This window comes from Mycteria americana, chromosome 7, assembly GCF_035582795.1.
Source record: "Mycteria americana isolate JAX WOST 10 ecotype Jacksonville Zoo and Gardens chromosome 7, USCA_MyAme_1.0, whole genome shotgun sequence".
Lineage (NCBI taxonomy): Eukaryota > Metazoa > Chordata > Aves > Ciconiiformes > Ciconiidae > Mycteria > Mycteria americana.
This window is the reverse complement of record NC_134371.1, coordinates 13,218,955-13,243,138: the sequence shown is the minus strand read 5'-3', so window position 1 is coordinate 13,243,138 and position 24,184 is coordinate 13,218,955. Positions and strand designations below refer to the sequence as shown.

Sequence of the window (24,184 nt, the reverse complement as noted above, 5' to 3'; positions counted from 1 at the left end):
TTTTGATCCTCGCAAAGCCCTCAGCCTGTTGGTGTATTTGAACTGTCAAAGCAATGCAAAGGACACGACCATGGATATTCCATTAAAGTCAACAGATCCTCCAAGGCTCAGTGCTCCTCGGGTGCTACTGAAAGTGTCAATGTCTCTTCATGTATCACATTTACCTAAAAACTTCAGGGCACCTTAGGAATATTCGACCAGTTTCACAAAGTCTGTAGGAATGAAAAGGGCAAGTGGTGAACGATCATTTCACATGGCCAAGTCCAACTTGGAAGAACCAAGGAAGCAAATAGACTGAGCTGAGCTGTAAGTTTAAAACATGGCAAATCTCCTCTTGAATAGGCTCGGCTAGTTAAGGTCACTTTAATTAATGTGAGGATACTCACCCAAATTTTATAGATTTCCATGAAATACACTATTATCTCAACCTGGGTGTTTATGGGACAGGCAGTAGGCTCCATGAGATCTACAATGACATTTATTTGGAGCTGCAGGTGACAGAGCAACATAGCTCTGAATACATATGAACCCCCAGCTGGAATCTTAGCATCCGTTCTCTCTCTTTTAGAGTACCTGTGACAAAGTTTCTTGAGCAAGTTTGGACTGGACTAGCCAGCATCCATTTCTAACAAGGTCAGAAACGTGTGCTAGACTGTGTAGCTCTCCTCTTCTGTGTGTGGCAACCAGCTCCTTTGAAGAAAGCATCAGGCAGCAGCAGAGATCGTGAGCTGATGGCCTTAGCTGTACTGCAGAAAGTACCTGCGGAGTCACTGCCTCAAGACAAGTACAAGCAACTTTCTTAAAAACTAGTGTTATGAATAAAGAGAAAATATAGGCCCACATTGACAAAGACGACCAAAAAAAAAAAAACCCCAAACAAAAAAAAACCAACAACAACAAAAAAAAACCCGAAAGAACTCAACTTAAAAGGGATAGTAAATTCTCTTTTTTTTGGACAATACTGCTGGTAGCATATGGCTCTGCAGCCTAAACAGACAAGTGATGAGATTCAGGCTCATCTCGTGTTAAAACATGCAAGACCAGGATTGTCCCATGCCAGGCCATTAAGTCCCCATGCCTTCCTAAAAAGCCATTTGGAAAGTTTCTAAATGCAGTAGAAGAAAAATAATCCTGCTTGGTCCACGCCTGCATGTCCCTCTCCTCCCATTAGCACAAGGGGAGAAGGTTGGCTTAGAGCAATACAACATTTCAATTTGAATATGAATCACTCCTCTGGTGAGAAAACAAAACAGAAGCTCATTTCACATGAGCCTTATCTGAAGATATAATGAAAACCAACACATCTAACAGGAGCAACGGAAGTAAAGCATGGTGAAAATACTGGCTCAGACAAACAACAATACTTTCCGTCCTAGAGGATCCCAAATTGCTTTACAAGCTCATAGAGGCAGGAACCATTTCGTCTGCCACAGAAACGTGGTCATCTCTGGGTGGGTACTCAGCTCAGCACCACACCATAGTTCATGATAGAGGGAAGAACATCATCGAGCAGAAACTGTGCAAGAGTTTAGGTAGGCATGATCCTTTGGTGGGAACTGGACCACTCTCCTGGAAAGTGGAAGTTGGTTTAATTTTGATTCATACGCTTCAAAATGGCATTATGTGGGCTGAGCACCTGAACACCAGATGCACACAATGTTGTACTTAAAAGTGACCAGCTGTAAAAAGGATGGAAATCAAACTTGCGTATGCTGGTGCTCTCCCACTTCTGGTTCAAAAGGTTACAGAAAATGGCAGCAAGGCAGAAGATTAGAATATCTAAACCTGCCTGGGGATTACAAATGAACTTCTTATCATCCACAGGACTGAGGTATCAGGATTTCCAGCCCCTGGTTCAGCTGCTATCTTCACACGGAGTTTGGAGCAAATCACTTCTCCTCTCCCCAGCTCCCATCCAGTAGGCACAGCGATATTCAACCACTACTAGGAACAGTCTGGAAGAAAGCAAAGCATTACTATTCAACACTGCTTCAGAAAGCGGGTCTTGCCTATCACCAGCTTTGCTGAAACACCAAGAGAAGCACCATTTTCATCCTCTCTTCTTTGCCCCTTCACTCTTCCTATCCACCTGCTGTGCCCACGATCCATGCTATCACCTCACCAGAGATAGTCATGGACTGTTGTTACAGCATTGGTCAACAGAGACTCAATCCAAACTCAGGCCTTTCACATGCTACTGAAATACCAACAAACAAGAAGTACAGAAATCCTTTAAGGAAGAGGCCCTGAGCAAGTTACCTGCACATTTCCAGAGCTAAATGTTTACTTCTCGTCCTGGCAGCATCTGGAAGCTTGCAGAATATTTACCTGCATCTTGGAAACAGCTATTTAATCCTACGAACACATCAACAATTCACCTTGACTCAAAAGAATAGTCTTCTGAGCTCTGAGGAAACAATGAACAAAATAATCTTTTTTTTTTTTTTTTTTTAACTTTTTTTGGGCAAATGTCTGAAAAAGCTTTTCTGAAAGGAGATTACTTAATCTTTTCCCACATTGTATTCTATATACAGCTGCCATTCCAGAAACAAAACAAAACAAAACTTGGTACACAAATGCAAACAAATCAGGGTTTGGCCTGATCTGCCTAAACCAAAAGCCAACTTCCTCTCCTACTGGCTCAGCAACAGAGACCCAAAGCCAGTAAGTTCCTAGCATTTCTGAGAGGCTGACTTTCGGATGGGTTTGTGCAAGTGTGTCTTCAGTGCCTTGGGAATGCATGACAATTCAAGGGAAAATGCCCTTAGAAGGAACACGGATGGTGATACATCAGTTTGGACAACTACTACCAAGCCATGTCCCTGTAGAAGTGACCTCTCTCCAACCATGCATTCATGTTCTTGCCAGTTGGAGACTCACCCTCATCTTGGTTTAAATAGAACTAATTAATTTGGTTTTCCTGGGGAGGGAGAATAATCAACAAATCAATAAACAAGAAAGGAAAGTTACTATGTGCTGAACATGATTTACAGGTAAAGTGAATTGCCAGGGGATTCAGTCAAAAATTCATCGCCAATTCATCAACCAAATCATTCAGATGTCTTAAGAACAAGCTATCAAGAGAAGTCGCTCTTCCTCTCCACCTCCTATTATTAGTTACTGCTGGAAGCGACCTTTTCTGCAAATCTCTAGACCATTCTGAAGTGCTGGAGACTTTAGGAAGCGAAAATTAGTTCTTAAAAGGAACTAAACTGCTTCAAAAACATTTTATTAAACGTTGCATCTTGCTTCCCTCTCACCTTTGGGTATTTAGGATGAACTACCCACTACAAGAAGACAGCCACTGTGCAGCTCTAGCCGAGAGTCTCAAATTTGGCGATACAGGTGCTTATTAAGTTGTAGAAACCAAGGGAGAGAGAAGGTGCCCAATGCCACTGGAGCAAGCCGGTAGCAAAACCCAAGGAGAACCAAGGATCTCATCCCTCAGCTCTGCCTGCAGCCTCGGGAAGAGCTTAGGCGGGGAGCTGGCATTGCCAGCAGCCAGCACAGAGAGCTTGCCTGACTCCAGAATCTGCTCAGCCCGGCAGAGGAGTAGGAGGTGCAATTGCTGGCAGGAGCAGGCAGAGCAGCAAAGCTGGTGGAGATCATAAATGGAAGAGTGTTGTAAAACATGGAGGTGAGCACAGACTGACACTCACCTTCACAGTTCCCCCACAGAGAAGCACGCCTCGCTAGACTCTCAAATCTTTGAAACGCATCCAGCCTTCGCTGGATCGATCCAGGAACCTCATTCATATGCGTGTTTGTTCTCACAGGCAAACACCGTAAGGTTTTAACCACACACATTTTGCACAAGTCCCGCAGGCCCAAACCTACAGGTTACTCGGGAAACTTGGTCTTAAATGGGATTGTAAATGAAAGGAAAGAGATTACAGATAAAGGCAAAGACCACAAAGAATTGCAGAGCAATTTGGGTTGAAAGGGAGCTTTGGAGGAGCCCAACACAGAGGTTCCTCAAAACACCCAATCTTCAGAGGATCTTTTTCTTAAAACAGGACTTACTTAAAAGATTGCACTGACTGATCTTCCAAAACTTATTAGTCCCATAAAAATATGGGCTAGGTTCTCTTCATTCAACATCACTCCCGAGTGGAAAGTTCTCATCAAAGCTATAATATATTCAGTTCCAAAAGAACAATTAGGTGACATTAGATAGGCAGTTGTAACTCTCAGAATTAAATGGCCTTGCCATTTATCAGTATGTGCTGCGCCTTTAGAAGTTTCCAAAAGTGCTGGTCTTCTTTTGTGCATGCTGGAATATTCAAGAGCATTTCATATCTATTCTCATATCAAGAAAAGAGCAATTAGATCAATAATGAAACAGGAGTGCTCCCTTTTACTTTCTGTGGTTTGCAAAGAGGTTCATGTTTCTGTGTGAGCACAGCTCTTGTTTTAGTGATGTGAAAGTGTGTGGTTTGTGCGATACCCAGTTTCTTCTAATATTTGAGTTTCTGTTGTTTTCTACCTACAATTTACAGTAAAGCATTTTTTATTCTCACACCTCTCAATCTCAAAATTAGACCAATTTTCCCAACAACAAGATTTTATTACCCCGTGTAGACCTTTTACAAATACTGGAAAGCTTGCCGATGACACACTCCTCACTAATACAGCATGAAATCACAGAAGAGGGCATTAGTGTTACCAAGTCTACCTGTGCATGCGTTTGTGTATACAGACACATGAAGCAGCAAACACAAGCTTTTCTTTGGGGAAAAGGACCAATTTTGTGTTTGGAAAAGCAACTAGAATTCAGTTGCAAGCCATGCCGAGGGTCCCAAGGCACTACACACAGTGGGTAAAGATTACTGAGTGACATTTGAACCACTGTTTACACATCACTATTGTGTTATTCATTGTGACCAGATTATTACTATTTTCAAAAGTATTCAAAATATTTAGAACTTCCCCCCGCCCCCCGGCTGCAGAGCATGAATCTAATTCTAGCAAAAATTTCTTAAGAACCCTCCAAACAGGAAGAACACTGCGACTACTGGAGATGGGTAATCTGCTGGCTCCAGCATCAAACCAAACCATGCCTTTTATAGCATTTTAACCCTCTCTACAACGGACGAGAGCACTGACATTTTAGACAGAAATGTTCATTTTCTAGAGAGCTGTTTCTGGCCATGTGCTCTACTCCAGAAGCCTTGACTGTGCTGTCCCTGTGGCTCTCAGGGAAATGCATCTTTGTCAAATATACTGAAGGTCCCAAAGAGAGAATTCACCTTCTGCTAAAAACAAACATCAATCCAACAATAAAAATGTCAAAAAAATGGAATACTAAATATCTCTGAAGAAGAAAAGTAAATCACCAACAGCAAGGTTTTCAACCCTGTGGCACGTCATGTGGTCAGCTCTGGAGCCTGAACCTACTACGTGCGCACGCTAAGGACTCTCCACTTCTCAGTGATTTCCCTGTTCTGCACCTCTCTGGACCAGCCTCGTAGTTTGCACACAAATATTCTTAATGGTCATAAAAGCCCTATCTGGCATTAATTTAAAACACCGATGGCATAACACTGTATTACCTAGTCATCCAGCTGCTTCAACTAAGATTAATTCAGGCAAGCCAGGACACAAATGTTCAAACTCCTTGATGCATCTTGCACCCATCCAGGGAGGACCTGGCTTTCAGCCAGTCTGCATAAACCCTGGTGGGATTAGCCAATGTTTGAGAGGCTCCTTTATGGGATAAGTAAGGAGGTCAAGCGCTGCGATCTAAAAAAGGCCATGACGGGCGTATATAATCCCCCACAAGGCACATCCCTCCACCTGTTACAGCCAGCAACAGGGATGACTAAGGGCTCACAGCAAAAGCCATTATAACCAAGGCCATGGAAATGAAAGTGGCAAATGTACCATTTACCCTGTCATCTTAACATGAAGTGAATCTATCCGATTTTATCATCAAACGCGCCAAAAAGGACAGGTTTGGAAGAGATACACAGAGAGCCGTGAGAATATTGCTTACTTGGTTCTAGCTGGAGCAGAACTGCTGAAACGTTCTAGTTTCGTTCCTTTGGATTCCCTGCAGATATCCCCGATGCTATCAGGAAGTGGCAGGAGCTAAATCTGGACTAATGCAAGGCACTTTAAAACGTCCTTCTCAACTGTTTGGGCAATGCTCAATACAACTAACATACAACACCCTGCTACAAAAGCGCCCCAGTTAGGTGTTGCCACTGTGGGCAGCTGTAGGTCAGAAAGTGCTGTTTGACCAAATGTTTAAATTAAGGGTGGATGCTAAATCAAAAATATTCTTCTAAATCAATGTCACAACAGATCACAGTGACCACGGAGCTCAAGCATGCCAAATTTCAACGGCACACGGTTTTCCCACTGCTATCTCCATACAGGAGACCTGACCGCCCTCCACATCCAAGCCCCTCCAAGGCCCAAGTATTTCTCAAAGTTTGAGGACATTGTGGGATCTTTCTTTGGAATCTAGGCAAAGACAGACTTGATACAGCAAACAGATCATGGGAACAGCTTTGTTTATTTTAACATGAACTCCTTACGCACCTTAGGAGAGCCATCAGCTGGCCTGTCCCTCACCAAAACACCAGAAAGGAGCTCACGCTGCTACTGCAGCTTAACCCAATGCTGGGAACAGCTCCAAACATCTCTCTGGAAACTAGCGTGATAATAAAACTTCTGCTGAAGTCATATGACTCTGAGGCAGCTCAAGATGGGCTATCAGGAAGTGGGACCCACCTCCAACCAACCACAAGCTCCTCACCAACAGAGAATCCCATCAGCAACACAGCACCAGACGTTGCCCTCAGCAGGGTGCTTGGCCACTGGAAAATGTTGGAAAAGCCTCTTCCATTTTCCTCCTCCCTCAGACAAGTTCACTAACCACCAACACTGGACGCCAACTGCCTTCCCTCGCCAATAACCTGAGCAGGATTTGGACCACTGCAGATGAGGTGATGTTTTCTCCCCATCCTCCAGACCAGCCTGCACACCCTCTCCCCCATCCCAACCATTAATGGAGTTTGTCATCGGCTCCGAGTGACCTTGACGCAAGCAATAATTCTTGCCTCTCTAAGCAAGAATTTGGAAAACCAGCTTTTACTGGACAGATATGTCTGGCTGAGATTTGTGATCAGATGCAATGCACGGTACAGCGTGTGACCTGGAGAAATATTACCATCAGCTAACAACAGCACAAATTTCTTTCTTCCCTGTCCTTCATTAGCCTCTGAAGCTGGCCTTGCCAGCAGCAGTAATGCAAGCTGAGACAACAAAGCACATTAATGATGGGCCCCGTCATGTTCCATATTAATTACTGTAGCTGGTAGTAAACTGTTGGTTATAAGTTATATTTTGATAAACTGTGCTTTTTTTGACAAGCCAGCTCCAATGTTTAATGTTGCACTTAATCCTCAGATAATACCCCAGGAATCCTCACTGTGCCCAGCAACAAATCAAAGCAACCGTCAAAAGGCTGGCAGAGGTACCCTTTTCCTACGCACCCTGACCTGAAACTATCCCATTGCACCAATTTCGTTACAGGTCAGCTCCAAAAGCTGAGTTGCCAAAATCAGCAGCATGCTCTGTTACCAAGGGTCCTACAGAGGTGCCCCAGCACTTCTCTGGGCGAGGGAGCAAGGCAAAAGCCAGCACAGAGCATGTTTATACACATGTATAACAGTTTTCCAGAAATGCTGCAGTATGACAATGTTCTGCAAGGTAAAATAACAGGGTAGTAATCCCCAGAAAATCTCAACATTCAAAAGAGAGGAGGATTTCTTCTACCTGGGACCGAAATGGTCAACTAAAACCTTTATCCAAAAAACATCATATTCTTATTTTTGTTTCTTTTTAATTCAGTGATATTTAGCTAGCAGAAGAGCTGTTAGCAAAGGTCTGGGAGAGGTGGAATCCCATTTTCTATATAAAGAAAAACGTTTTGGAGGAAACTGCAATTTTTGACAAAAATACCTGTTTAGCAAAGTACATTTTAAAAAGTGGAAAAATGTTTTGTTTTTTCTAAGGTAGCAAAAGATCCACCGCAGCTTATGAAAAGGATCCCAAGTCCTAGGAGCAAAAGTATAAAATTATTTTGCAACACACACCCAGGAAAATAAGGAGGAGGGACGTGCCTTCTAAGAAGCAGCATAGGGAGAGATCCTCCTCTATCTCAGCCAGATGCGCCCATCACCTCCCACCACCATCAAAACGTGAAAAAAACAGCCACGGTCTTCCGAAAGAGCAGGTCCAGCTCTCATCAGTGACAACCAGGAGTTTGCAGCTGGCTTCAGACAGAGCTGGGTCAAGTCTGGCAGAGTCAACACTCTCCTTTATTTTACTCTGAAGGCACAAGTCACCACACTGAGCAACAAGACGTTGCATGTGGGATTTCTAGTGCTAAAAACCCAAAAGTTCAGGGAGAGGATCAGCAGCAGCAACCAAGAATCCCGTCCTCTCCTCCACAGAAGGATGTGAAGCCCTGTGGCCTTGCTGCAAGTTGCAGATTAAAACTGCTTACAGCAGTCCAGGGTTCGGTCTTGTTCTTCGACCACTGGTAGCAGATGGTGCGTGCTATTATTAAATCTTGATTTCCAGCTTATAATAGTAATTGTATAAAAACTTCTGCCCTTGGACAACAACTCACTGTCTTTATTTTGGGAAAAAGCAGAAGGAATCTTGCAGTTAAATAACTTTCCTATTTTAACAATTTAAAAAAAAAAAATCGTAACATACTTCTCTTAATTGGAAACACACAGAAAATAGGATACGGCCGTATTAGTTAAAGGTCAATGCACATTTACCCACCTCTTTCGAAACTGACAGTATTCTCGTGACAGCCATAAAAGCTGCTTTGAATTTTAGTTCCCTAGAAAGTAAATATAAGGAATCCCAAAGCTGTAACCACAAGTGCCACAACTCTTAAAACTGATGTCATATTCAACTTAATGTGTGCTGCAAAAGTCAGGATGGTAAAGCTTCAAAATCCTCTCATCTATGGTATACAGGAAGAAAACAGCAATTATCCCCCAGCCCATGGCCCCGAGCATGTACCACAATGCCTTCATTTGATGCAGCGTTAACAGCAGGACGTGTTTTATTCCCAAGCATTTAGCGTGGGGCACTGCAGGGCTGGTGGGACCATTTATGGGGTCTGTTGCAGCCAAGTATCTCATGCTACTGTACGTCTTATTTCTGTTTGCAACTGCTCCTTCCAATTCCAACTACCAAACAAATGTTCCCTTTTTTTTTTTAGGAACCAGTTTACATCCCCTTGCCCCAGTTTGTTTTGGTATCAATTAGTCAGGGCAAAGGGGGCTGCCTTTCAGACCCTCTTCTGGTACGTTAGATGTAAGGGGACAGTGTAATTAATAGATGTCAGGCACAGTCCACCCCGATGCATTGATTTCTTACTACTTAGGAAACACTCGCAGAGAACACAATCACCCCTGGCTGTCAGGGGTCCTCATAAAATCCATAGGCCTGGATTTACAGAAACTACTAATCATTTTGGATGCCGAGAAGGGGGAAGGCGGAGTCTGATTTTGTAAAGCAAAGGAAATCTCTCATTAACTGTAACGCCTTAGCATACTTCAAAGGGAGCTTACAGGAACGCAGAGCTGGACAGCCAAAAGACTTCCAGAGCAAGAGGCAACTAGGAAAAACCCTTTCAGTCCCAAGTTGCATCGAGGGAGATGCAAACACTCTCCCTGAGCTCAGAGCATCGTTATCTCTGAGGCAGCCAGACGAGGGATCGCTGCAGCCAGACCAGTTTGCTCCCCAAGCACCCCCACTGTCACACCATATCACAGTCATCACCTTTCCACTGCAGACAATTTGGATTTAACCAAGCCATCTATATACAAAGTTGAACATCTAGGAAAAACAACGTTTTATGACTATACACCTTAGTTATTTCCTTTTAAGGTTTAATTTTTCCATCTCTTACATAAAGTCCTCAAAAAAAAACTCTGGATATTTGATTATTTTCATCATCCCCTAGTTCTGCCCAGGAGTGCGCAGCTAACAAACCACGCAAGACCAATATTTGTGCAACGCTAGTTAAAATATCCTCATTCTGCAAATACTAAACCTCCCAACACACACCACACAAATAAAAAACACAGAAAGAAGACAGTCCACAAGCACGTCAGACAATCTTGCTGAATATTATGCTTAGCATTGCACAAGCGATAAAGCATATTTCACCGTGCACAAAGGCTGCAGCCCAAAACTGGCTACCCAGAACTGCTCACTCCTACCCACCCCACAAGGAGATCAATCCTAGTTTTAAAGAAAAATCCCCTTTCTTTGATTTGCTGAGTGATGCTGAATCTCTCTGGGGAGATAACAGAACTTTGGCTGGGCAGCGTGTTTTAATATGACAGAGGGAAGAAAGGTTCTTCAAGAAAGGAGATGTCAGTGCAGCCAGCACGCTGCAAACCTTGTATTTCAAACCAATATGAATGGCAAATTGTTACATCTCTCTTTAGAAGTCAGAAAACACCCCTCTTCAGTGTTTACCTCAAAAATATTGCCCTATGTAGGCATCTAGACAATCCAGTGATCTGGTCTATGACACAGAGATGTATGTGGGCAAGAGAAGGAAGTAATGGCTGGTCTGAAACACCACCATATGCCCATGGTCCCACACCACCACCCGCCAAAGTACACATCTACTAGCAGCTCAACTTTTGCAGCCTGCAACTGCTGAATGCGTTTTCCGCTGGAAACCTTTCTGCGATGATAATCTACTACAGAAGGAAAATCACTAGAGGAGGACACCCAATAGCTTCCAGCCAGAACACAACACGCCTTCAGCAAGACCTTTGATTTTCACAGGCACACACTGAAGTTGTTCTTCACAACAAAGAACAGCCCATCTGTTGCATAACTAACCTTAGGCTGCGTTAGATAAGTCATGCCTTCTCACAGATCAACTGACCTTAAATAATGTCTCCAGTGTATTCAGAGCCAATAGGTTTCTCTTTTACAGCTCAACTGGCAGGTCTTCTCCTTCCAGCTATTTCTTCAGAAAGGCACACAAAGAAGGTTTCAAGAGAAATCTCATGCTTACTGTTCCAAGAGCAGCTTTCCAGGCCAAAAATAAAGCACAAGGTCTCAGCTCCAGAGTCGCTTCTTCAGAACTTGCTCTGCTGCAGCAGAGCAAGTGAGAGCCTTTGCAGGACGGAATGGGGATTGAAGCGGATGGTAACTGGAAAACTCACTATACCTCAAGAAAGTTTGCTGCAGTTCTGCCACTGAGTCAAGCCAGAAGGAAAACAGCCAGCCATGCCGATGAAGCACTGCTTTGTATTCTGGATAAGGCAAAACAAAGGTCTGGTGATGAGGAGCTCTTGTGTGTCGTGCAAGGGTCAGCAGCAAAGGCAAATTCCACCATGGCATTTCCGTTCTGTCGCCCAACCCATTACTAAGAGTGGATACAGCAGGATCTTTCATAGCTTATCCAAAAATGCCATTTAACATAGCTGTGCAGCATCATCCCACCGCCACATGCCACTTCAGAGGTGGGATATCTGTCCCCATGCAGAGCTGAAGCCGCAGAGCACTGTGCAATGAGCAGATGAGCTCTTTTTACACCATTACTCCAACCCCCATCTTGGCCGCAAGATGATGCAGGAGCTCTGCAGCAGCCTGAGAGGTGGAAACGCTCGGGAAAAGACACAGACAGCGTGAAAGTAAGCCAGTCTCCACACTGCTCCTGGCAGGTCATTTCATTGTCCATGCAGATGTCTGTGCATTCCCCACTGGTGGGAGCAACATTTTTAGAAGTGAAATGCTCTGCAAAGCAGCACCATATCCCTTTGGAAATGCAAATACCAAAGCAACTGCCCAGTAAACCTGGCAAAGGCAGAAGCACTGAAAGCCTGTCTATTTTCTGACACCGGCTGAGCTGTTACACAGCCTCCACTTGAGCACCAATTTCCCTACTTAAAAGTTAGGGCCAATAGGGCTTCCCTTCTCGCTATGTGTTGCTCCACTCATCCAACTGCTGCTTGATGAGAGCTGTGATACAAGGGCAGATATAACACACGCATCCAGAGACTCCCTGACCTCTTGCGACGGAGCACATTAGGGCAGGAGCCCTGCCTCACCTCTTGCAATCAGCCAAACCAGGCTTCGTTGATAAGGCTCTGCCCTACAAAAAAGCCACATTATTTTCTGTATAAGCCATCATTGCCTCTCGCTGTAACTGCATGAACCCAGCAGACCTGCGAGGGTTGTTCATGCCAGAGGAGCTCCATGGCTGCTGAGGAGCTTTCTAGTAAACCGAGCCCTGAACGTGAAGCAAAGGGCTTGCAGAGCCGAGTTACTGGAATCTATTCCTCCCGCATTAGTCAGCATATATGAATACATCCTCTTGCTTCATTAAATTTTAATTGGAATACATGTGAATAGGTTTTGCTGGTTACTTAATCAAAGGGAGTCTGAGTACAAGGTGTCCACATGAAAAGCTAGAAAGCAACATCCTTTCTAGCTTTTCTTTCGGATTTTTTAAGCATCCATTGTCAATTTCTTCAGGTCAGTTGACATTTTGGGGCTGCTGCAAAGAACCATGAAAAGCAGCCACAAAGTGCAAATAAAGCACTTTGGAGGGAAACCGGACACAGATCATTAACCCGGCGTTCCTCATTATTATCCAGACAAAAATTAAATGCAAAATCCCAGAGCAGCTGTTGCATTAGCTAGCTGATTGGTAGTGCTAAACACAACGATTGCTTTGCTGCTGTGTGTCATGCATGTTTGGGCTGGACTGTCTGGAGTTTCATTATTTTAAGTGTCCTTGGGTACTCCGAAACCACAGCAGATTTGAACCTATAAAAAAATCCTACTTGTAAACTTTGAGATTTCCTCAGTAATCGCCCTCTCTTGTACTGCAACACAGATGCTTATTTGTTCACACACGCTTTCCCTGAGCTTACAGAAACTTTGCGTGTACTTTCTTGCCTGCCTAGAACAGGACGACCATCTCCAGAACTCCTTCCTTACTAAAACCATGAGCTGTATGACCGGATTCTCAGCTTCCATAAAATCCACATAGTTAGTACAGCTTGAATTGACTTACAGCAGTTTACACCGCTGAAAATCTACCAGTAAAGCAACTCCAGTCTGCAAGAGGCACAGCTGGGGACGGGAGCTCGGTGCCTGACTGCATGAGAAACAAAAAGCAGCTATGTTGTTCTGCACGGCACTGTTTGCTAAGTGAATCAACAAAAAAAGCCAAAAAACAAACAAAAAAAGAAATTGCAGCAATTTAAAACCACAACAAAGAACTTACTGGACTGCTCCTGCACACTTGCTCAGAAATTTATATATTCTGTACAGTGACAGGTTCTGGCAGCCTGGGACTCTGACACACTTTCTATGGCAATGTCCTAATATTAGAAAAATTTGGTCATAAGCTAAAAATGTTACAGAAATAGCATAGGATCGTAAGTTACCAGCTGAGTCAGAACTCGATCTGCTACTTGACTTTTATACTATTTTACTGTTTTTTTTAAAAAAAAGTACATCACACAGTGGGTTTTTTTAAACAGTTTGCTTCTGGCATCACTTGAAGAAGAATGAACCTTTGTAGGGGGGGAAGAAAGTCAATCAAAATGGCAAAAATCGATCTGCAAGGAAGCGAAGGACACAGATCCCCTCGTACACCACAGCCATCTACGCAGCAAGCCCTTCACTGAAAACGCAGCCCCTCTGCGTGCAAGCTCTGGCGGGCCGGAGGCTGCCTCTTGCTCATGCACGCCCAAGGAGTCCTCCATCAGAAGCCCAGGGATGATCCTGCGATTGTACCTGGTAGTACAGTGGCATGAATCCTAGGAATCTTAGGTGTGCAATGCAGTCTTCAGCATAAAAGCATTTTATTTTGCACTCCGTACTTGTAAATCCTTGGTAAATAATTAACAGACAGCATAAGCATGTAACAGAACTGAGTCGCAGGTGTTAGCGAAGGAAAACTGCTATAAATGGATATGTCACAGTAATAAGCCGCCTGTTCACCTGTTGGGTGCTACAGAAATTAATTAAACAATTTAGCTCTCATAAATTAACCCCTGACACCCAGAACGTTACTAGAAAGCACAGTCATATTCCTTCTCTGTAATTTATGACCATAACTCTTTCTCTTTTCACAGCTTGGGCAGTCTTTAAAATGAAGAACCGTGGACCACCCCAGGCTCCTCTTGCTGGGGAGAGCCCCAGGGCCACAGCGGCCCCGTTCACGCATCCAGCGGAGGGAAGGGGCGATGGGAGCGAGGAGGCTGCCCCGGCATCCCACTGGCAGCTGCCGGACTCACTGGCTGCAGCAGCGGGAAAGGATTTGCCGAGTATGAACACGTGAATGTGGCAGAGAAGGAGACCCCCTCGTTCCTCATCTCTTCAATTTCTCCCTCCTTCCTGCTGCTCCTCGCGTCCTACAGGCCGTTTCTGCAAACACAGCCCAGGAGGTTTTTTTTCCTACGCGTAGCAGGAAGGCAGAGGAGCAGAAATCCTCCTGCCAGGTGTCGAGCTGCAAAGAACCCAGCTCTGCAATCGGAGCTCTCCGCGCTCCTTAAAACACCAGAGACGTTCAGCATCACAACATTTCAGCCCGCAAACGCGCAGCTGCTTGAAGGGAAACAGGCAGAAGCCTGCCAAAATGACGAGGAAAGGGGAAAGGATGATTCCTCAGAGAAAAGCAGATGACTAAAAAGTTATTCAATCCACAGCAGTGCACCGAGGAAAGTAAATTGTCGGTGTCTCGCAATTGTTCACTGCGCGTCCCTCAGAAAATACGCTGATCCCGGCTCGTCTGCACCTCTGCCTGGAAACAAAACCCAAAAAGGCCCTTTTCTGACAACAACTTCAAAATGTTTAAGCTCATCTCACTGTGTTTGTTTTGGTTTTGAATACAGTAATATACAAGCAATGAATTCTTGATTTGGGTTTTTTTAGTTGGTTGTTTTTTTTTTTTTTTTTTTTTTTCCAAAGTACAGCTCCCATAAGCTTAAAAGTAAATGGGAGTGCTTTGCTTCCTGGGGTATGTAACTGGAACATTTTTCTAGCACCTAATAAAACATTGTTTGGTTGATACTAACCATTAAAGTATGTGTTTCAAGTCATGTAATGTTCCCTGTGAAATTTGCCTTTTTGCTCCATGAAAAAAAGGGCACTGAAAGGAATCCTGCAGCCATAAGGATCTCACTTATTTCATGGAAGTATCATTTTAAAAGCCTCACAACATGATCAAAGCACTGTCAAGAACAGATGTTCCAGGCTTTACAAATTCCAGCATAAGTATTTTTATGACATTTATCACTACTAAATTCTTTTGGCCAATTTTTTTCCCTGCAGGAAGCATGAAGACACTTTCCTCCTTGCGGAAGACGGCTCCAGCCACCGACCTTCTCCTCCCATCATCGCTCCCCGTCCATCATGAACAAGAGCCATGTGGTTTCCCCAGCAGCTACGGTGGCAGCCAGCCTCGAGCAGCACTGGTCCTGCAGAGCTGGAGATGGTGTTCCCCACTTCACAAGGGGAATTCGATGTAGGACCTGTGCCACTGTAGTGCAGACTCTGGCTCTTGGCTGACTGTTCATAGAGACCCCCTCCCAGAAACCTCATTGCTCCACTACCTTGACACCAGACTACAGCCTCCAAAGCCCTCCATAAGGTTTCTTCTTCTTCACCAAGACATACAGCATCATCATCCCTCAGGATCACAGCAGACCACCATTGCCATGACAAGCCCTGAGCAACGTCACCCAACCTTGAAGCTAACCCTGCTTTGAGCCAGGGGCTGCACAAGAGACCTGCAAGGTCCTTCCTACCTAAACTGTTGGAGGACTATAGATCTCAGGTAGCAGCCACATGGAAATGCCCTCAATCACGTCAACACTCCAAGAAAACACCTTCCCTAGTCCCCCAGCTCCTCCCATGGATGTGGGAGCCCTCTGCCTGCGCACAGCACCTAGAAGGGTGCTTCCCTGGCCGCAGCAGAAGACACACACCACTACCTAGCTACAAGGCTAGACGCAAGCAGGAGATGCTCAGGTAGTTAACGTGTTGGACGCTACTAAAGCCAGACGAGCAGAGCCAAAAGGAGCAATAGTGGGGACCTGCAGGACTGTGCAGGAACCTGCTTGTTCTTGGAAGAGCAGCAACAAGTCCCCATTCCTGGACGTGACCACAGAAGCAGAGAGCACATATTTCAACTGCAATTCAAATCACAGCCAAATCTCCACTGAGCGTGAAGTTCCCAAGAAGTTTAGCTCTCCACAGTCAGTTTCTGTGTGTTCCATCTTCCCAGGAACATCACCAAGCTCTCTAGCTGACAGAACGTCCAAACACCGTGCAGTACTGGGCAGTTTGGTGAGAGTGAGCTGTGTACCAATGCAATACTCATGACTACCCAAGAATCTGAAACACACAGTTTATCTCTGGAGAATAACATGGGTTTTTGTACCCAAAAAAACCCCCAAAAAAACGGGATCTGAAACAACCAGCTCCTTTCAAATTTCACATATTCGCAGAAGAGAGTGTTTGTGAAGAGAACCCCAGAAGCACATCACTTCTCTAATATGTGCCCAGTTTAGTTTCACCTGTTTCCATGCGCTCCTTTCCCAATTCCTACAACCTGCTTGCACATCCTGTTTCACTATGAACACGAGCTTCTGCCCCGGGGCAGTGCTACCTTCACTTCTCCTCATGGGGTGAGCTTAGATAACACTCAAACTGGGAGGCAAAAAAAACCCAAACAACTGCGAGCCCAATCAAGGCATTGCGAGGGCTGTGGCAGCTCTTCACCATGGGCGTTGGGCAACACCGAAATGGCAAACAGGGACAGGTCCACCATTAGTCATCCATCGACAAGATGGGAGACCAACCTCTGAAAAAGCAGCACAAGGTAGAGGAGGTCTCCCAGAACAAGTGACGATGAGGAAAACACACAGGAGGAGAAAGATCTCAAGGTTCAGTGACAGGGAGGAGCACAGGGATGCTAGAGGTGAACAGAGGTCTGAGGAACAACAAGGACAACAGACAACGACAATCTGAAGAAGTCAAGCAGAAGTTGAAGGGTATGAAGGAGCCAACTCCACAAAGAGGGGTCTGAAAACACCCTCCCCCCACAAAGGAATCATACAGAAAAGGGGGCACATTTCACTTGAATAAATACAACACATTGCATGTCCCTGTCAGCTGTCACCTCAGAGGACTGCAAAAGATTCAAGTCTGCATTTACCCATGAGCAATCACAGCAATGGTCTTCCTCTTGCCAAATGCTTGTGCTTTTCTTGATGGACCTCTTCTTTTGAGGACTTCTTGTGTAGTTTAAAACTCACTTCTGTATTTATGAGGTACAATTTCATATTTTAAATGCACATAGAAAATTTGCCCCCAAAATGCCTTTTGTTGAAAATTAAAATACACACGTGAAATCTTGCCACGCTGGCAACAGGGATTTTCTGTGTGTATGTGCACAAGCAGGTGCATGCACACAAACACACGCATATTCACATCTCCGCTACAGATTTTCTGGAAAAGGACAGTTCCCCTGCATGTCCTCAAAGGGAGGACAAAAGCAGCCGGAGCGCGCAGCGCTGTCACACGCTGTACTCCTCCGCTTCAACCTCAAAGACAACCATCACCAACAGCCAAGTCCCATCTTCCCATAGGTCCTGTCCGGTCTCTCCCCTCGTCTGCGGGCACTGTCAGGGTGCAAGGCTGGGCCACCCCTGTCCTTGCACTGCTCTGATGACAGTGCTATCAGTTACAGAGGGGGAACACGGTGTCTTCAGAGCCTGGGACGTGGTAAGGGAATTTTAAAAGGGCACTCGAGACAGCATCAGGACTTATTGATATTGTTCTGCTGAGTTATTAACATCACAACCCTGCTCCAGACCGGGGTTTGTTTTGTTATCTTGTCTTCCCACCCGAAGCAAATTTGCTGAGCAATTTTAAGAAACAGAAAAAGGCTGTGACCAATTTTAAGGCCTTCTGATTTAGCCATTAAAAAAAGAAAAAAATCCTACAATACTTCCCTTTTGTTTTTCTAAATAAAAATAATGTATAGCCCTAACTTGATAATAAATATGCTCAAAAGCTGTCCTTAAGTAAAAGCTTTTGATAACAAATTGCCTGTGCTAACTGCTATTTTACTGTTGAAATTTTTATTGTTGCTTAAGCACTGCAATTATGCTAATAAGCCTGAGAGGATGGTACACTAAAGCATTGAATGTGACAGATATAATACTCAATAAAATGTTAATCTTACCTGAAAATTGGAATCAAACAGCCTTATTAGTATTTATGGATATGGCATCTCCAACATGTTTCTTAAGAGGAATATATATATGCAATAGATATTTCCAAATATACCCTGCTACTTTTCGTGCCTCCATACGATTTAATTCAAGGTGGCTATTAACCCTGCTGCTAATTGCCAGTCCCTTTTAGAATAAGAAAAAAGAGTGTCGGTGTCTGGGCCACGCAAAAATCCTGCGTATTGCAGGGCTTTTCCCCTTGGCACCTCGCGGATGGCAGCTATCCATGGGGATGGGGACACCCCTCCCCACCTCATGGCAGGGACGCTGGCCTGGGGAGGGTGCAGCAGCACACAGCAATGCCACTGCTCCGCCACACTCGATCGTCTATTTTTCCCAATATCTCTAGTTTTATGTGCAAGGCAGGTAAATCCAGGTTAAGGGTTAAGTTATTTACAGGCGCTGGAGAAACAACTTTTGGATTTTAAATGGGACTAAACACTAACTTATTTATTTTATTTTTAAACTTTTCAGACGATGCTGACAAGGAACCAGACCCATCTGTTTCACTGCAAATTACTGCGTCGCAGAGTCGGACCCAGAGCCGCTGGGCCGTTGCAGGGGATTTGTCACTGAGGTGCCGCATGACTCTCCACAAGTCGCACTTCATTTTGCACCGTTATTTCACCACCCAGTCCAAGTCTGATTTCTCAATTGATGGCATAATTTTTTCAGGGAACAAGCTGCCTTTCACCACATGTAGCTTTTTTTTTTTTTTCTCCCAGCCAAACCTATGGGTCTCAGACCCAACCTCAGGGCTCCATTGCCGTGCACTTTCCTGTGGGTAAAGTAAGAGGTCTTCGACACCTTCACTTTCTCATCTACGAAAGGAGGAAAAAATAACCTCAGAAGAGCCACATGCTTCTGACAAATTATATTTACATCCATGACCAGGCTCTATAGAGAGACCATTTCTACCCAACAGACTGGTGTGGCTTTCAAACACTGCAGGTTAATGCTTAAATAGCAGCTGCTGGCTCCCAGCTTCACTCCTCATGCTGCTCTCACCCACAGAAGTCAATTGTGCTGACAGGACCACTGAAACATCGATAATCACCATTATACTTCCTGACAGACAAGCAAGATTCTTGCTGCTGGACGCTGCAAGCCTCCTCAGCAGCAAACATTAGGTGGGAGACATCTAGGAACTATTTCGATGAATAGTCACAGCGGGGAAAACCCAACCGGCTGTCCACCAAAATCTGGGATTCCCAAAGCACTCAAAGATCACAACGAGCAACTCACAGGGCACTACTCACAACACACCAAGCCGTGCTGGGACTTTCTTGAGCAACGCTTGCAATGCACACCAGCTTGCACTCAGAGTGCAAGGATGGAGTGCAAGGATTGTTTTGCAGGACACAGAGCTTAGAGTACCTCCACGAAACCTCATTTACAGGTGTAAGCAAGGAGCACAGCGCTAGAAAAAAGGAATTTTCCATTGCAAAAATCAAAGAAAACCACATAGTCGACTGAGCTTGCAACTCGGAGAGCCGGGAGACACACCTCGGGGTTCCTCTGCCCCACGTTTGCTCCAGCACGAGATGCCAGACGCCAAATCTTCAGGCGCAGCCAGCGAGTTAAGCAGGCACATAGCTGCAATGGGCTGCAGGACCACAAGGCAACCACTCCCATAAAGGTGGCAGGACTCATCTCTGCCATGTTAAGTGAGTCTTGTCATTATTTTCAACCCTGCAGGGAAATCTAAATTGAACTTTGGCATATTGTTTTCTTTTGCTAAGCAGCAACGCTTGAATGTTAACTCCGGTCCTGACAGGCATATTTATGGAGTATTCTTTGCAAATAATCTTACCCTGACCAGTCCAAAAGGTCAGAATCATAAAAAATAATAACAACGACGATAAAAAAGCAGAAGGCTGGAAAACCATCACTGCCATTGGCACAACCCCTCAACTTATTAACCGTCCTTGCAACAAGGTGAACTGCAAGGTCTTAGATTTATTTGATTGATTGAGATCAAAAGATCAGGGGGCACACAGTAAATTGTATCTTTCCATGAACGCATTTTGCTTTCAAGATTTGAGCAGATAGTTGCAGGAATTGAAAAGCTCAAGAGGAAAAAAAAAAAGAAAAAAGAAAAGAGAAAAAAAAACATGTACAAAGTTGACTTGAGAAAGACATCCCCTTATTTCTCTCTCGACATCATGTGCATTTCTTAGAGCTACTTGAAAGTTTCTTCCATGTTCCTATACCCCTGGGACACAACAGCTTATCTCTGCTAGGCAGAAGATGATAACGAACAATAAGACACTAATATAACTCCAGGGGAGACACCAGTATTTGCTGACATTAAGGATGAAAGGTAACTATTAGAGAAACCAAACAAATCCCAAACAAAGTCCAACAGGAGGCTGAAGAATTTCCCATTGAATTTCAGGAGTCCTAAGACACAGGACAGGTATCTGACTATCCTTCTTAACTGGACCAAGGAAGATGAAGCACCTGAACCCTGTTCCTCTCATGGTGATGGCTCAGAGGCTGTCTGAGCCCAGGCTAGGTTTGTCATTTGCAGCTCCCAAGGGACAAGCAAGGGAAGTAAATAAGCAGCCATCTTCAGGACATAATTTCAAGACCCAGCTGGTGAGCTAGCATTTTTAAACACATAAAAAGCCTGCCGCTTTCGCTGTCAAGACAGGACAAAGAAACACAATGGAGAACAGGAACAGAAGAACAAGAAAAGAAAAATGAAACTCTCCACCACCTCATAAGCCCCTGGAAACAAAGAGGAAAAGTAATCATTTGGTTCCTATCTATGTGTTCCACATGATATTCATATTTTGCTCAGTATACCTGTATCTGTAGCATTGTGTTCTCATGTCACAATAAAACAGATGAGATTACTTTTACTCTCAGGTGGGTAAAGCCCTTACATGGATCACAGAAGAGACCCAAACTCCCAGGAACTTGCTACAAAGGAACCAGAATTGATAGAACCTCCTGTTTTTATCACAAGTTTACACTACATGCCAAAGACCAAGGACTGAACTCCTTTTCCACGAGCTTATACTTCCCTCCAGAAGAACATCACCATTCAGGTAACAGAGACACTGAGCACCAGAGTTAATTGCTGTTGCATCAAAGCTCATCATCAGATCAGGCAGCTCCTTCTGCACAGATACACTGAGCTTTGCCTTTTACCTTATCAGTTTTGAATAAGGTTGTTAAGAATTTCACATTCTCCAATTTCTAACCATCAACAGGTTAGGAGGACTCTCCAGAAGTCATCTAGTCCACTTCCCCACCACATGGAAGGATCAGTTCTCCTAAAAGCACATCAGATGGAGCTTTGCTAACTTGCTCTTAAACCTTTCCAACGACTGAAACTTCCTCAGCTCTTCGGGCAATCCACTCCAGCTCTCTGCTATTCTTAATGCAGGAGATCATTTACTAATGTCTCATCTAAATTTCTCTTGCTGCAACTTAAGCTCATAATTTGTCTTGTTTACAGTGGGCAGATTTACAGTTTATTCCCTCTCTCCACAACAAGTTCACGATTTCCAAAATTTACAAGCTGAGGCACCAGTGTGGCTTGCCCTCTCTCTGCCATTCTGCTTCCACTCAAAGCATGTTCTTAATCTTGTGTCTCTGCATGAGTATTTCTTTTCTTACCCCGGGAGAACAGGCAGCTAGGATATCAGAAGGCTGTTTCAAGAGAAGACGCTCACATCCAAAGGCTGATGCATTCAGGCACACCCGGTTATAAAGTATTCTGAAACAAGAAAAAGAAAAGGGTTGTCTTTAGGATAGTAGTCAGAGGGTCCAGCAGTAAGGAAAAACCAACAACTCTGAAATGCAATTTCTTCCACCCCGTTACTTAACATTCAAACAGATCTTCAAAGCAACATCAATGACTGTAGATACATCATGTGCCACCACTCAAACTTGGCCGCATTTTCTCTGACAACCACCATAAGGGTTTGATAAATCTGTGTTCTAGGAAACTAGGTGCTCACAGACTTTGCAGAAAGTTCTGCCAAACTATAAGCAATACCCAGCACACATCAAAATCAGATGGCTCTGACTCCAAAGCTTTATTCACTGTGACAGAGGACAAATCTTAATGTTGCCACTGGTGACTTTATTTACAGTGTCACTGAAACCAACAGAGGCAAGACTTCTTGTCTACTCTGAGACTTGAATGTTGTGTAATTATGGGATAGACACAGAGGAGAAAAGTCAGGTCTGATGAAAGATCAAGTAACTTTTGTGTTCACAACATAGTCCTTACCTCCTGAACTTCAGGATGTTCTATCTAGCAAAAAGAAATCTTTCGTCTGAACCCAAGGGCTTGGTGACAATGAGGAAAGAATAAAGAAAGAATTTACATAAGCAGTGTTTGGAAACACAGGAGAGAGCTCTGAATAACAAAAACATCCCAAATTTCATGAGACAGAACAAGCAACAAGGGAGAGCAGCAATAATACGTTTGCCATCCTACTTTTGGAAGCTCTCAGAAAAACAGAGCAGACAATTTGCCACAACAGCATCTTTCACCACTGGATCACCTTTTGCACCCCATCTCATCTAAATTCCTGTCTCCCCTTAACAGGGGCTGCTGCTAGCCCCAAAGAATCGAGTGGCTTTGTAACAAATATGCCTTTTCCAAGGGCTGAAGCCAAGAAACACTCAATTTTCCATCTGCCTTGAAAACAAGATGCCTGTTGCACATCTAAGGATGTGCCAACGCAACAACTCAGTGTCTTCTCTCTTGCATGTGCCATCCATCTGACTATCCCTTTCGCTACTGCACTTTGTCCATCTCCAAGTTTCCACTTGGGATGGTTTTTTTTCTTCTGCAATCCTTCTCAGCTGCCCTGGGCTTTTGCTTTCCTTGATCATTTCCACTCTTACCAATGCAAACACTTACAGCCAGCACAACTGCTGTCAGCACAGGAAGGTGACACACTCCTATTTAGCACAGATTTGATAACAGAAGTGCTGTTTCCAAGGCTAAAGAGGAATACCTGCACCAATAATGTCCCTACAGCAGCATACAGTAGCTGAGGAGACTGAGCAATAAATACCTTTCACTGAAGATGAAGAACTCAAAGTAATCTCAAAAGGTATGATGGCCAACTAATAAAAGAGTTTAAATACATGCCCATCTTTGAGGGTGAAAGTAGTTCCAAGGACTTCCACAAGATCATCTGCAGCATCAGACACATTACCTCCCAAAATACTAGTAAGTTAAGTAAGTTTAGCAAGGGACAGAGATACGAGGAGTGCTTCCACCAAGAAAACACACCCGTTTCTACAGCTGAATTATGACAGCTGCTGAAAACCATGGAGTAGCATTGAATGGCAGCCCAGGACAGGGAGCCAAGAAGACTACCACATGCAATTGAAACTGCCAAGGGATTAAGTTAGGTCAAATGTAATTACACAAACTGGAACCTGGCCAGGGTACTGGCTGGTTTAAGAAAATTAAAAGAGGTGTTCAAAAGTTTCAGAGATGGAGTCCTCCTCCTGTTAATTATTTGGTGAGTCAGTCACTGAAGTCTCAGTACTCTGGGAGGCTGTCTGAAAAAGGGGAAAAAATGAGGCATAAACTTGAAAGGCATTAGAAGCGATTAGCAAAAGCCTTTGTTCTCCATGGCAATCCTTGCTGCACTAGTGCGCGAAAGCCTTTCATGTTCATGCTGAAAAGTGGCCTTAGTTCCTTTGATACTTCTGGGAGGAAGCATTTAAATTTACAAATATCCCACTGTCAGAAGTTACAGAGAACAGTCAAGGAACTTCTGCGTATCCCAGTCAGGTCATACCTAGCTCTAAACCCAGCTCTCAGGCAGGCAGTGCTCCCTCTGAAAGGAGGAATGCAAACAATGGCACATGGAAGTTCACTG

General features: G+C 44.3%; 1 protein-coding gene across 10 annotated transcripts in view; it reads right to left on the bottom strand.

Moving 5' to 3' along the window:
* Window positions 1-24,184, bottom strand: part of LPP (LIM domain containing preferred translocation partner in lipoma) — an 826,113-nt gene that overhangs the window by 726,851 nt on the left and 75,078 nt on the right. For 8 of the 10 annotated variants that reach the window (XR_012776441.1, XM_075507128.1, XM_075507129.1 and 5 more), the window contains one exon: window positions 21,951-22,050. The exons of the other annotated variants lie outside the window; for them this stretch is intronic. The gene's annotated coding sequence lies outside the window, so the exon portion shown is untranslated. The remainder of the gene's footprint in view (window positions 1-21,950; window positions 22,051-24,184) is intronic. 10 annotated transcript variants of the gene reach the window in all.